The sequence below is a fragment of the Lissotriton helveticus genome, chromosome 7 (genome assembly GCF_964261635.1).
Source record: "Lissotriton helveticus chromosome 7, aLisHel1.1, whole genome shotgun sequence".
Lineage (NCBI taxonomy): Eukaryota > Metazoa > Chordata > Amphibia > Caudata > Salamandridae > Lissotriton > Lissotriton helveticus.
Genome location: NC_136068.1, coordinates 785,025,734 through 785,037,774, shown reverse-complemented (window position 1 = coordinate 785,037,774; position 12,041 = coordinate 785,025,734). Strand labels below are relative to the sequence as shown.

General features: G+C 45.1%; 2 protein-coding genes across 6 annotated transcripts in view; one reads left to right on the top strand and one right to left on the bottom strand.

Moving 5' to 3' along the window:
* LOC144769184 (uncharacterized) overlaps positions 1–12,041 on the bottom strand; it is a 4,448,662-nt gene that overhangs the window by 294,328 nt on the left and 4,142,293 nt on the right. The gene's annotated exons all lie outside the window — the stretch shown is intronic.
* LOC144769186 (uncharacterized) overlaps positions 1–12,041 on the top strand; it is a 386,373-nt gene that overhangs the window by 362,277 nt on the left and 12,055 nt on the right. Inside the window, exon 2 of the mRNA XM_078653204.1 lies at positions 11,643–11,787. The gene's annotated coding sequence lies outside the window, so the exon portion shown is untranslated. The remainder of the gene's footprint in view (positions 1–11,642; positions 11,788–12,041) is intronic.

The following is a 12,041-nucleotide window of genomic DNA, read 5'->3' as shown; positions in this document are numbered from 1 at the left end:
TTTTGCCTGTCTCTAATTTGCCTATGCTAGTTGTCTGTTGCTCCCCTTGCTGCAATGCACGCTGACTGCTCTGAGGTATCTACACATGACTACATTTCCCAGGATGCATTGCAGGACATTAGTTAAACCTGTTGTGGAGTCTGATTTGTCCTGTGAGGGGAATAGGTAAATGGGTAAATGATAATGTTCTTGCATCTTACCTGGTTTCTTTGCTCCTCTTGCTGAGCTGTCAGCGTCTCCAATTCCGTGAATACATTCCTTCTCAAGGGTGGATGCCACCATCTCCTCGATGTCCGTGAGTCTGGGGGCTCTGTTTCTTCCTCCCCCTGTAGCAGCACTTTCCTTGCGGTGGGCAGCAAGTTTTTTCTTGGTGATTATGCGGATTTCATACCACCCTTTTTTAGGTCTTCAAGGTCACGGTGGGTGACACCAATGGCATTTACCTTGCCTTGTATGTCCAACCAGGTGCTGCGTTTGATTGATTCTGCAACATGCAGAGTTTGCTTTCCAAAAATGTTGCCATAATGTCTGACAATCTCCGAAATTAGCACCTGCAGTTCCTCCTGGCTGAACTTCTGCTTCCTTTTGCGCTCTGCAGCATCTCTCTGTGCCTCCTGGCTCTCCATCTTGCAGTGTTGTTTGTCTCAGGAAAGGCTGCTCCACACTCTGTCCTCCTGCTCTCCTGACTGTTGGTTTCTGCACCTGCATGGGCGTGGCCTGTCCCAGGTACTGGGGTGTGGTGCTTGGATCTGATTGGTTAGTTCCCCTGTGGCTTTGGATTTGGGTGTGGTTGGAGTACCTGATTGGTTCACAGGCACACATGTTTGTCAGTTTCAAAATCTTCGACGGATATTTCCGACACGGTAAATACCGGGTCGGTTTTTACCGACTCGGTATTTTCCGGGTCGGGAGTTGCCATTCATTCCTATGGGCCATTGCACCGGTGGATCAGTTTGGGTTTTACCGTGTCGGATTTTACCGTGTAGGTATATTCCGAGTCGGTAAATACCGTTTCCGATTACCGACAGGTTCCGAGTCGGTATTTGTTACCGGCATTGTTACCTACATCTCATTTTCCTACTCGGTAATACCGAGTCGGTGTGAAACGGTATTTAAGAGGTGGTAAATATTTTATTACCTACATCTGGCCCTTGGTGACCTGTGTTACCACTTTTTGTCCCGCCACTTATGAGGTACAGAAACTGATCAGGAAAAACTGGCAGATAATCAATTCCGGACAACTTGACTGGCCAAAACCACGTTTTGCAAACAAGAGAACAAAAAATATAAAAGACGTCCTGGTCCACACGAGACCTAGAATAAAACAAACACCTACAGTCATAAGAGATGCCAGGATGCAACCTGTCTTTGGACATTACCCATGTGGCACTTGCGGTGTATGTAAGTTTACAAAACCAACTAAAACTCTACAACTCACAGACACTCTCAAATGGACCCAGAAACATCACACAAACTGTAATTCGTCTCATCTCATCTATATGGTCACATGTCCCTGTAAACGCCAATACATAGGCATGACGTGTAGGAAAGTGAAGCTACGAATTGGGGAACATAGGAGCAATGTGAGAATGAAGAAAAATAACACAAAACTCTGTACACATTTTGTGGAGGCCGGACATACCTGTGATGACCTGAGTTGGACAGTTCTCGAGACTTTGCAAGACAAAAATAACAATGCGGAACAAGTTCTCTTTGAGAAGGAGCAAAGGTGGGTAGACCGTCTGGGCACCCACCTTTCCGGAATGAACAATAATATTCCATGGAGCCAGTTTAATTAACATCTCTATCGTGTATAGCACAGTACAAAATACATCTAGTTGAACGAATCTAACAACATAATCCACATGTGTATAACAACCCATTCTACATACAGATACATTGTGTCTTTATGTTCAAAAAAATGAATTATTCGTTTCAACCTTACAACAACTCTGAAATATGAACACTCAATGCTCAATAATCAGTATCCTGAGTTTCACACCCAGAGGTGGCGTCCATCTTGAGAGAATACATCGTAGTCCTACTTTTGTGTTTATGACCCTGCTGACAAAAGGCCAGAAACGGAGCCCCGCCTGTAACCAGGGGCAGAGTCAGCACAGGGCCCAGAACGCGGTCCACGTGGGTAAGAATCATTGCCTAAGATGCCGAGATACGGGTAAGACCGGAATCTGAGAATCCTCTAACTTTTGACTATATTCCCTTAGAAGAGACCACGCTTAGCGACTCACATACCCTTGCTGAAGTCCTCAAAAGAACCTATTAAGGTACCGCTTTTCACCATTGATTGCGCGTCTTTTATATAACACAACAGAACGCGCTAATGTTTCTGCACGCCACTCTAACTAGATGCGCAGTATCGCTAACACGCATTAATAGCATGCTCTTTGTAGATAATGTAAATACCTGTTCTCCTCACCTTTCCCTTGCAAAAAAAGTTTATGTAACTAAATACTAGGTGCATAAAAATTCACTAGTAATCCTAGTATGTGTGCTCTAAAAAAGCATTATGCCTAATCACCATAATCACAATACCACAATGTTTTGGATTGAATGTGTTTGTGCTCCTATATTTCAGGTGACAAAATAAGAAACGCTAAAAAATAGCGAAAGGAACCTACACTACTAGTGTGAGTACCTCATGTATGTTTTTTGTTTGTTCTTTGTCCTGACGAAAGCTCTATAGACCCGGCTGGGCCCAGAGAGCTGAAACATGTTGACGCACCCATATATACATAGGTATATGGTAATCTAGTTACTCGATTACATATATATATATCGACATTTTTTAATCGACAGTGTTATCCCCTTTTTCATTAAATAACTTCTGGAGATACACTGCTTTTATAATAATTCACCCTCCCTATCATTTCTGGACACTTCTACCTGGACCAGAGGTAGCCTCGGGTGAGGCAGGCATACTACACGCTTTTGACTTCCCTATGAATATGCCATGACACCTGACGGGGCGGAAAAAAGATATACCGCATCGAATGAATCAGGCTGCCTATGAGGGTTGTCAATTTTGAACTAATGGTTCAGTAGACACTAGTGTCCATTCCCTATTTTTGATTACCTCTGGTTTGTAAAGTAGTTAAGGACCCCATTAATAAATAAAGAAAACAAAGTAGGGGCCAGTACACACCCTTGTCTGAAACCCTTGGAGACATCAAATCTGTCAGTCACCTCGCCTGGCTTACCCCAGCGGACCTGTGCGTATGTGTGGGCATGTAGATTTACCAAAAGCCTCACCAATTCTACAGGCATGCCTAATTTTAATAAACATTCCCATAACTTTACCCTTGGCACAAGGTCGAAAGCGGACCTTAGGTCCACAAAAGCCGCGTATAGTTTGCCACCCCCAATAAAAACAACCTTCCAATAAAGCAGCACGAATCTGAATGCCTGATCTATGGTCCCTACATGGGTCCGAAAGCCCGCCTGTAGGGGAGTTAGTATATCAAACTCAAGCATCCAAGACTGTATACGTCCATGATTTTTTGTACCGCGTCTATTAAGCTGATCGACCGATAATTGGACGGGGCTGAGCGATCACCCTTTTTATATATCGGCAAAATCTCAGCCCCGAACCAAGAATCAGGGACCTGCGCACCTTTTGCTATGGCGTTAGCTAAGATGGTTAAATAGGGGACCCACAGATCCTGTTCTTGTAAGTGCAGGTCCGCCGGAATACAGTCGGGCCTGGGGCTTTGCCACACGGGATAGATTTCAAAACTGATTTTACTTCAGATTGTGTAAATATTAGGGGTTCATCAAAATGTGGAGGGGGAAGATCCACTACAACCCCATTAGTCTTAAACTGATTTTCAAAAAAACTGACCCACTGTTGTGGTTCCACATGGGCAGACCTGGGCCGCTCGTCAGGACTATTGCCCCATTTAAGATGGTGCCAAAAGTGCGACAAGTTCCTGCCTTCGCAAGCCTCTGTAAGGACCCTCCAGCGTTCCTCATTCCTAATTTATAGTTTGCTCTGCAGGATTGGATTGATCCCGGAACTCTAGATTTAATTGCAGCAATTAGTTCACAGTGGGTCTGGCTGCACATTTGGTCATACCAGGAGACTTTCCTCTGGGTTCCCTTTTTACCCTGATTTGAAATACTCTTAATAAATAGCTTTTTGAGTCCCTGGAATAACTCTCTATGGGCACTAGGAATTCTAGCGTTAATCAGGTCCTGAGTAACACAACTCCTCGCGGTCACCACGGTTTGTGTAACAAGTGATCTTATTGCGGCTCTGGCTTCCTCATCTGTGGCTATCTCTGGCCACCAAACCCTTCTCAGATAATTTTTTAATATGACCTGGACTTGCACGACATTAGATTCGTCGGGGGGCAGCCTTGTGAATCTATAATCTGTTAAAACCAGTACTAATGGGTTGTGATCACTTTCTAGTCTGGTCATAACCTCCATATCAACAACAGCGGACCACAGCCGCACATCGATCAGAATATAATCGATTCGGCTACCATGTCTGCCATTGTCGAAAGTATTTTTACCCATCCTATCTGATTGTACCCTACCATTTACTGCCCTCAATCCTAGGTTTAGACATAGTCCTTTAAGATACATAGCGGACTGTGTCCACTTCCTTATGGGTACACATTCCAGCTGTGGAATTCCCCACACCATGTCTTCAGCCTCGGTTAGCTTCCCGTCTTCTCCATCCAGCGGCTCAAAGCAGGTATTAAGATCTACCACCACCACCCTATACCCCTCACTCTGTGTATTAATGAGAAAGTTCTCCAAGAGTGTAATGGTTGGAGAAACTTTCCCACCCTGAAGACCCCTTACATAAACATTCACAAGCAGAATATTAAAACCCTTGGTCGAGCGAATCCTAATAACCAGTATATCAGGACTGTCTATTGGGATCTCTTCCACTGTGACACCTTCATGCAGACGGACCCAGGTGGTCAAACGACCTACTGGTCTCCCTCAATGGCCTTTCACTGCTGGTTTAAAAAAGTTTAAGAAACCGGTGCGGAATAAAGGAACAACCGCCCAAGTTTCCTGAAAAGACCAAACATCCCCTTGTTCTATAAACTCCACCCAGTCAGGCACACAGAGTCTGGACTCCAACCCTGCCATATTCCAACCGGAGATCTTAGTGAGGTGGGGGGATGGCAAAGGCACATTACCCGTCACAGTGGAGATGCTTGAATTGACCCGTATAGTAAGACTCAGATTTACTGAGGTGGGGTACAATACTGGAAGGTCATTAGACCCTAGGCACGATAAGACTGGTGAGTCATGGGGATACTTCTCAACTGGTAGAGTAACCTTGTTTACCCCTGACAGAGGGGAGGCATTGCCATCCCTCAGTCAGTCGTTTTCTTCAAGGGTTGACAGTGGTGCATATCTATTGCGGGTCAGAAGGGGCTGTATTGATGTAAGTCCCACATTCTCCCCTAGAAGACCATTTTCAGTTCTGGGTCTTCCGGATGGCATATATGGTACTTTGGGGTAAAAATCACGTAGTTGCCATGTTACTATGCATCCATCTTCCCTTTGTGGTTGCCAGCTTCGAAGGTAGGGGATCACACGGTTATTCCTAAAATTTACTATGACCAGGTCTCTGGTATGTCCTTGGTCATATGACCTAACCACCCAACCCTTCTAACATTTAAAATTCTACCATCAATATTAGGAGGGAGGGGTCTATTTTTGCTTAACCAAAATGCAACTTTATTTTTAAGTTCTTGGTAACCCTCTTTTTCCCATTTAGAAGCTCTGGTATCCCAGAGAGAACACACACATAGGGTGCAGCCTCTGGCGGTAAGTCAATTCAAATGGTGCTGCTATTAATTCTGCCAAGATTTGCAATTACCACATCTGAGTATGTGCAATTATTGAACTGCCCAACTATAGGGGCGGCCGTCTTTAATGGAGTAGGACCTTTATTTGATTTAGGGTTCTGTGTATTAGGAGGTGGGGTGTTATGAGCAACAGATTGACTTATGTTTATTTCCGACGCCCCGTTTGTTTTAGCCACTATAGTCTCAACTGGATTCACAATATAATTGCTTTCAACCAACTTCTTAATTGATACGGAGTTGGCATTAGTTACTACATCGATGTTCTCCACCTTTTCACCTACTCTTTTTAATCTTTCTACTAGCGGCAAAATTAAAGATCTTACTAGATATTCAATTTGCGCCAGTAGGTCTGATAGAGAGGTTAATGTGGGTACTTGTGGTCCTATGGTGCTCTTCACGGGACTTGGGGTACTATTAATAACCTTGGGGGGACTTTGATACAATTTGGCTTGTTTAGCCGACCTCCCCCTATGCTTAGCACCCTTACGCTTCCTTTTTATGGAAGGGGCCTGTCCGGATACAGAAGATTGGGTATTATCTTTATCCGGTATTATGGGTGGGGTTCCATGGAGACTTTCCTCTGGGATGATTTGATCGTCTGGTACAGCACTTGTGTTCCCTATATTTAAGTCAGGGCTAGCTACCCTACTTGGTCCAAGATCTCGCTCCACAGAATTACCAATGATGTTAACGGTGTTGATGAGATCAATTATGTCCCCCAATTTTGGGGGAATTTGGGGAAGTTCAGATAACCCTAGGGAGGGCCGTTTATTGGGTGGTGTTTCTAAGGGTAAGCTTTGTTCTGAACTCCCATTTTCCCGTTCTATGGCAGGTGTGGGCCGCGTTAAATAATGGTCAATTGTCCCCTTGAGTGACGCTCCCTGTAAGATGACATTTTTAGGGACACCTTTTGTAGTCATACTGTTGGATATATTTCTTATGGCAATACAATGTTAACAAGCACTAAATCAGCAAAAATACACCCCCTATACAGTTATGAGAACGTTTTGACAAATACACTCGAAGGTAATCAACAGGTCACCTGTTTAAGCTTACTTAGATTTGACCGGGACCATAGAACAAGGTCAAGGGGGGTAGCCCAGCCCAGCCTCCTCTGGCCTCCGAGGGCCACAGAGGGACCGCCCTTTGCCCGGGCTTGGCCCGGCGTGGACCGCGCACGTCCCGCGGCGCGGAGCAGCCCAGGATTCTTAAGCGCCTCCGGGCGCGGAAATGCGGCGTGTGGGCGTGTCAGTCCCGCTAAGTCTTCTGGGAATCGTAGTCCCTCCGCACTGCGGCCGCTGAGGTGGTGGATGGCGGCGGGGGGGGGACAGACAGCCAGCAATGCGCACGCAGCGCGGGACAGGTCAGCAGCTCAAGGGTCCTCACGGGCAACACCAACAACAACTAGGCAGGTGAGTGTCTCTCCTGTTTACAAGGTCTCCCGCTCCCCAGAGGCAGCCTAGGATTCTTAAGCGCCTCCGGGCGCGGAAATGCGGCATGTGGGCGTGTCAGTCCCGCTAAGTCTTCTGGGAATCGTAGTCTCCCCGCACTGCGACCGCTGAGGTGGTGGTTGGCGGCGGCGGGGGGGACAGACAGCCAGCAATGCGCACACAGCGCGGGACAGGTCAGCAGCTTAAGGGTCCTCACGGGCAACACCAACAACAACTAGGCAGGTGAGCGCCCCTCCGGTTTACAAGGTCTCCCGCTCCCCAGAGGCAGCCCAGGATTCTTAAGCGCCTCCGGGCGCGGAAATGCGGCGTGTGGGCATGTCAGTCCCGCTAAGTCTTCCGGGAATCGTAGTCCCCCCCGCACTGCGGCCGCTGAGGTGGTGGTTGGCGGCGGCGGGGGAGACAAACAGCCAGCAATGCGCACGCAGCGCGGGACAGGTCAGCAGCTCAAGGGTCCTCACGGACAACACCAACAACAACTAGGCAGGTGAGCGTCCCTCCGGTTTACAAGGTCTCCCCCACAAACTCTCTTGAATTTGTTTGGAAGACACTTCTTTATTCATATTCTTCATTTTTATTGTTTTCTTTTTTGAAAAGTGTCTTCTCTTTTCTTTACTTCAAATGTAGCAAACGCGTTTCGTCACTACAGACTTTTCCGGGCTTCATGTATGCATCCTTCTTAGTACAATAATATGATGAAGTTTTTAATTTAATGGTGCATTCATAATCCTAGGAGTCACTATTTCATGTAATCCTCTAGAACTCTACCTGAGCCTTCCAATCCATGCAACAAATTATTGTACTGAGTACTTCCCAGCTTTGGTATATGACTAAGATGTTTGTACTTTTCAGGGCTTACAGATGTGAGTTTTCTAACTCTTGAGGGTTCACATACAAACAACAGGTCCTACGGCCTGTTCGCAATGTGAAAAATGTATCCAGACCACTGGCAATAGCCAAGTCCTCATACCAGTTGTCATCAACCATGGACTCTGCTATAGGTTCTATAGAGGTATAGGAATTCTCAGATCCCCTCAATTTGTTTTTCTCAGTGAATCCTTCATTTAAATATATCTAAGTTTCCAATTCAGGCAGTGTGGGCCAAGTCGGCGCGTGAAGCTATGTCATTTAACGCCAGTATGCTCTGTATCGGATTCTGGAATCACAATGAGATCGGCGCCGCTGTTAGAATGGCCCCTGGAGGAAATCACAAAGTTACATTCATGGCAGATCCAGATCCACCAACAGAGCCTAAGGGGTTGACTATCACCAAGCGTTGACCTGTCGGCGGAGCCCCACTCGAAGATCCTTGCAAACATGTGGGATCTGAAGCTGTTCCAGTGGGCTTTTACTGCCCAAAAATGAGGCTCATTGCCTCATAAAACTCTTGGAGTTGGGTGAGACTTGATCCAACTCCAGGAAATATGGGGCCGTGCAGAGTGGACCCAGTCTCAGATGCCCTTTGAACAGGAACCACCTGCAAGTGAGGTCGGGATTTGGGGCGTTGGTCCCTTACGTGGTGAAGAATAGGAGCGCGTGGAGAAGTCATAAAGCCCTTCAACTTCCTCATTCTTCTGATTGGACTTACCTGAAGAAGTCTTAAAGTGCGACGAGGACTGACTAAGCAACTCCAAGAGCAGTCCCAAGGCCTCCCACGTGAACTGTACCTGGAGCAGCACAGAGTGGCCTGGTGGGCAGCCAAGAGCTTCATGGTCCACTTCGGATGACCTTGGGGTTCAAAGTCTTGCACTCTAAACACAACGTGTCGTCGTGTTCCCTCCCAAGGCACTACAGACACACGAATGGGGTTCTGTCACCGACATCTGTTGATGACAGGCTCCACAAGGTTTCAACGCAGTGGGTTTCTTCTGGAAATTTCTCCCAAAGATAAAAATCACACTAGTCTCGACAAAAAGTGTCAAAAGACGTCACTCAAAAAGTGACTGAGAAGAGCTCAATCTGGTTTTGCACTGATGACACGGAAACTGAGGCCAGTGCGCTGACTCTCTGTTGTTTATACTGGTATAGGCCATGTTGTCTGGCAAACTGGATTAATGTTCTTTAGTGTCTATGACAAAATAGGCAAGTAGTACTGGGCCTTGGGGTGTTTTGACTAACCGACTTTTTGACATACATCCTGTGCAACCTCTGGAATTTCAGACATTGATTATACCCAGTGTTAAGGAGAGAAGGGAGCCATTTATTCAGAAAGTCTTTCATATTATTCTGCTCTTTTTTCAGGGGCCTAAAAATGTATATATTGCTTCTCCTACTTCAGTCTTCCAGGTCAATCACCTTCCCCTGCAGGTTCCACATTTAATTCCCCCAGTCTGGTTATTTCGTCATTTTGCTCTCCAACTTATCTATTCAGTTGCACATAAGTTGCAGTTTCGATTTAAAGGAAGCCAGATTTGTGTGTTTAGTTTTCAGCTCTCTATTAGTATCTATTGTCACTCATTCCACCATCACGATGGGGAATTTAATGGGTACATCCATGTTGGCTTTACAAGATTGTCGAGCAAAACTGGAGTGTTATCCTTCTAGTGCTACTGAAGATAGAAGCTCTCTGAACATTTGCCTTTTAGACTTATACAATATTCTGCCTTTATTGTAAGTCACCAAGGGGCCCTGGCAGTATTAGAAAAAAAAGTCACCTTTGTTGTAGGTTGGAATGCCAATTCAAATAGTATGCCCCGGGGTCCAGAGCTGTGCCTGAAGAGCTAGCAGTGATTATTTGGAGTGGGTATGAATTTAATTGTCAAAGCCCATATTCCAGAATTAGTACTATTTCATTCAGATCATACACTGCACAGGTTTCACTATTAATGCATTCCTATACTATTTGAGCTGCAGTGGCCCATTTGACTAGCAGGTAGCACGCCTGCTCAAATAAAGGTGTCATAGTCATTGTATAAATTCATGGTTGCTTAGTTTCACACAAAATGGTCCTGCAAGTGGCCACCAATTTTATTGTACACCCACCCAATTCAAGATGGCTGTTTGCACCAGCATTTCAGAACTGTTATTGGCCCTCAGGGTGCCCTCCCAGACTACAAATCTGTGGTTTTGCAGCTCGGCATAGAGCTCAAAGTCCCCCACGCTGCCCCTCCCTTTATACCACCTCAATTTGTTCTCAAGGGGAGAGGGTTGTGGGTCCCGTTAACAACCAGGAAGAAAAGCGGCTTGCCATATTGTCAAAATCAGTGCATCACCCCGCACCACTGGTGAGTCTGCAATCAAAGATGGTCTTACGCTGCCCTCTTTGTTTTGGGTACATTCCACAGGACCATCAGAGAGCACCCTGTCCTTTCCACGGCCAACAGCTACCTAGATAAGGTGGATTTTGCTCTTGGTGTCTTCATAGTGCTAGGGTTCTTTTCTCTTCATTTTGATGTTGAATGAAGCCAGATCACTGAAAATTTAAACTGGGTTTTTGTGGAGCATCCTCAGAACGCAACTATCTTCCATTATCATTGTAGTGTTATCCATCTGAATAAGGCTAGTTGTTGCAGAGATCAATAAGGCGAGTATCAGATGTCCAGTAAGATTGCTCTTAGTTACATTTATTCTGAAGGAAACTACTTCCCTCAAGCCAAGAAGATACCCATGTGAACTTGTATCCTTCCACTGAAGCACAGGTCATCACATTTTACATTGTTGAAGGATTTTCAAAGGAAACTCTTGGAAACATGTTCTTCTTGCATGTCAACATTAGGGAATGAATGGACTTTGTATTTAAGTGAATCTCTTCTTCACAGTCCCTGGCATTTGGGAACATTGGTCTTCCAGATAATCTTTAAGTAATGACATGTGGAGCCCAGAATGGTTAATATGTACACATAAGACCCTACACTGCCTACAAAAGACTAGAACTGTCTTACTGTTGGAAATTGAATTTTCTTCAACAGTTTTCATTTGCAGCATACCACCTAGAATCTCAGGAACTCTTTGTCATTTGCATGTAGGGTTGAGACAGTTTGCATCTCTTAGATCTTTTAAACCTAGCAATCCATTCAAACTCTCCTGTGACAGTGGGAAAAATGTGGATCTATAATCCTGATTTTTTTGATTCATGATCCACTTATCGGACTATTGCAGATCTTGTATGAGGGAGTTCCAGCTTAGGTCCTTTTTTATCAGCAACTGGGAGTAAACAATCTTGTATTGTTTTGTAGGACAAATTGAGCCTCTTGTACCAGCTGGTCCAGGAGTGCAGGTTTTCTGGTTTTTCTGTGGTTCATTGCATGGTGAAAAACAGAACCAGATTTTGTATCTATTGTGCTAATATGTATTTACAAAATTGAACAACCAATTGCCTTTTTACATTTTCTGCTACAAGGGAAAAAGTTAGAAATTTATACCCCCACCGGCCAATTCATCAGAGTTGAAGCCAGGATGAGGTAACCATTGCTTCCGAAGAAGCCATTCCTCAGAAGACTGCTAGGATCCCCCTCCACTGGAAGAACTATTTCTCTGGAAATCAGGTATTTTTTTCAATTGTTACTACTCTTGGTTATGGAGTTGTAATTCTCTTTTTCAATAGTGAATGTGGGACCTCAGGTGACCTCTGCTAGATTAGAACTTCCATCCTTTTCTCCAACCTACAGATGTAAATGTATCAGCCTTATTTTTCATGTACTGGATCACACCATCCACATGAAATCGGAGAAGCATGTGTCAGAGAAAGTAAAGGTGATTACTTTTTGTTTGTCTGAGGATTTAGAGATATTACCCTGAG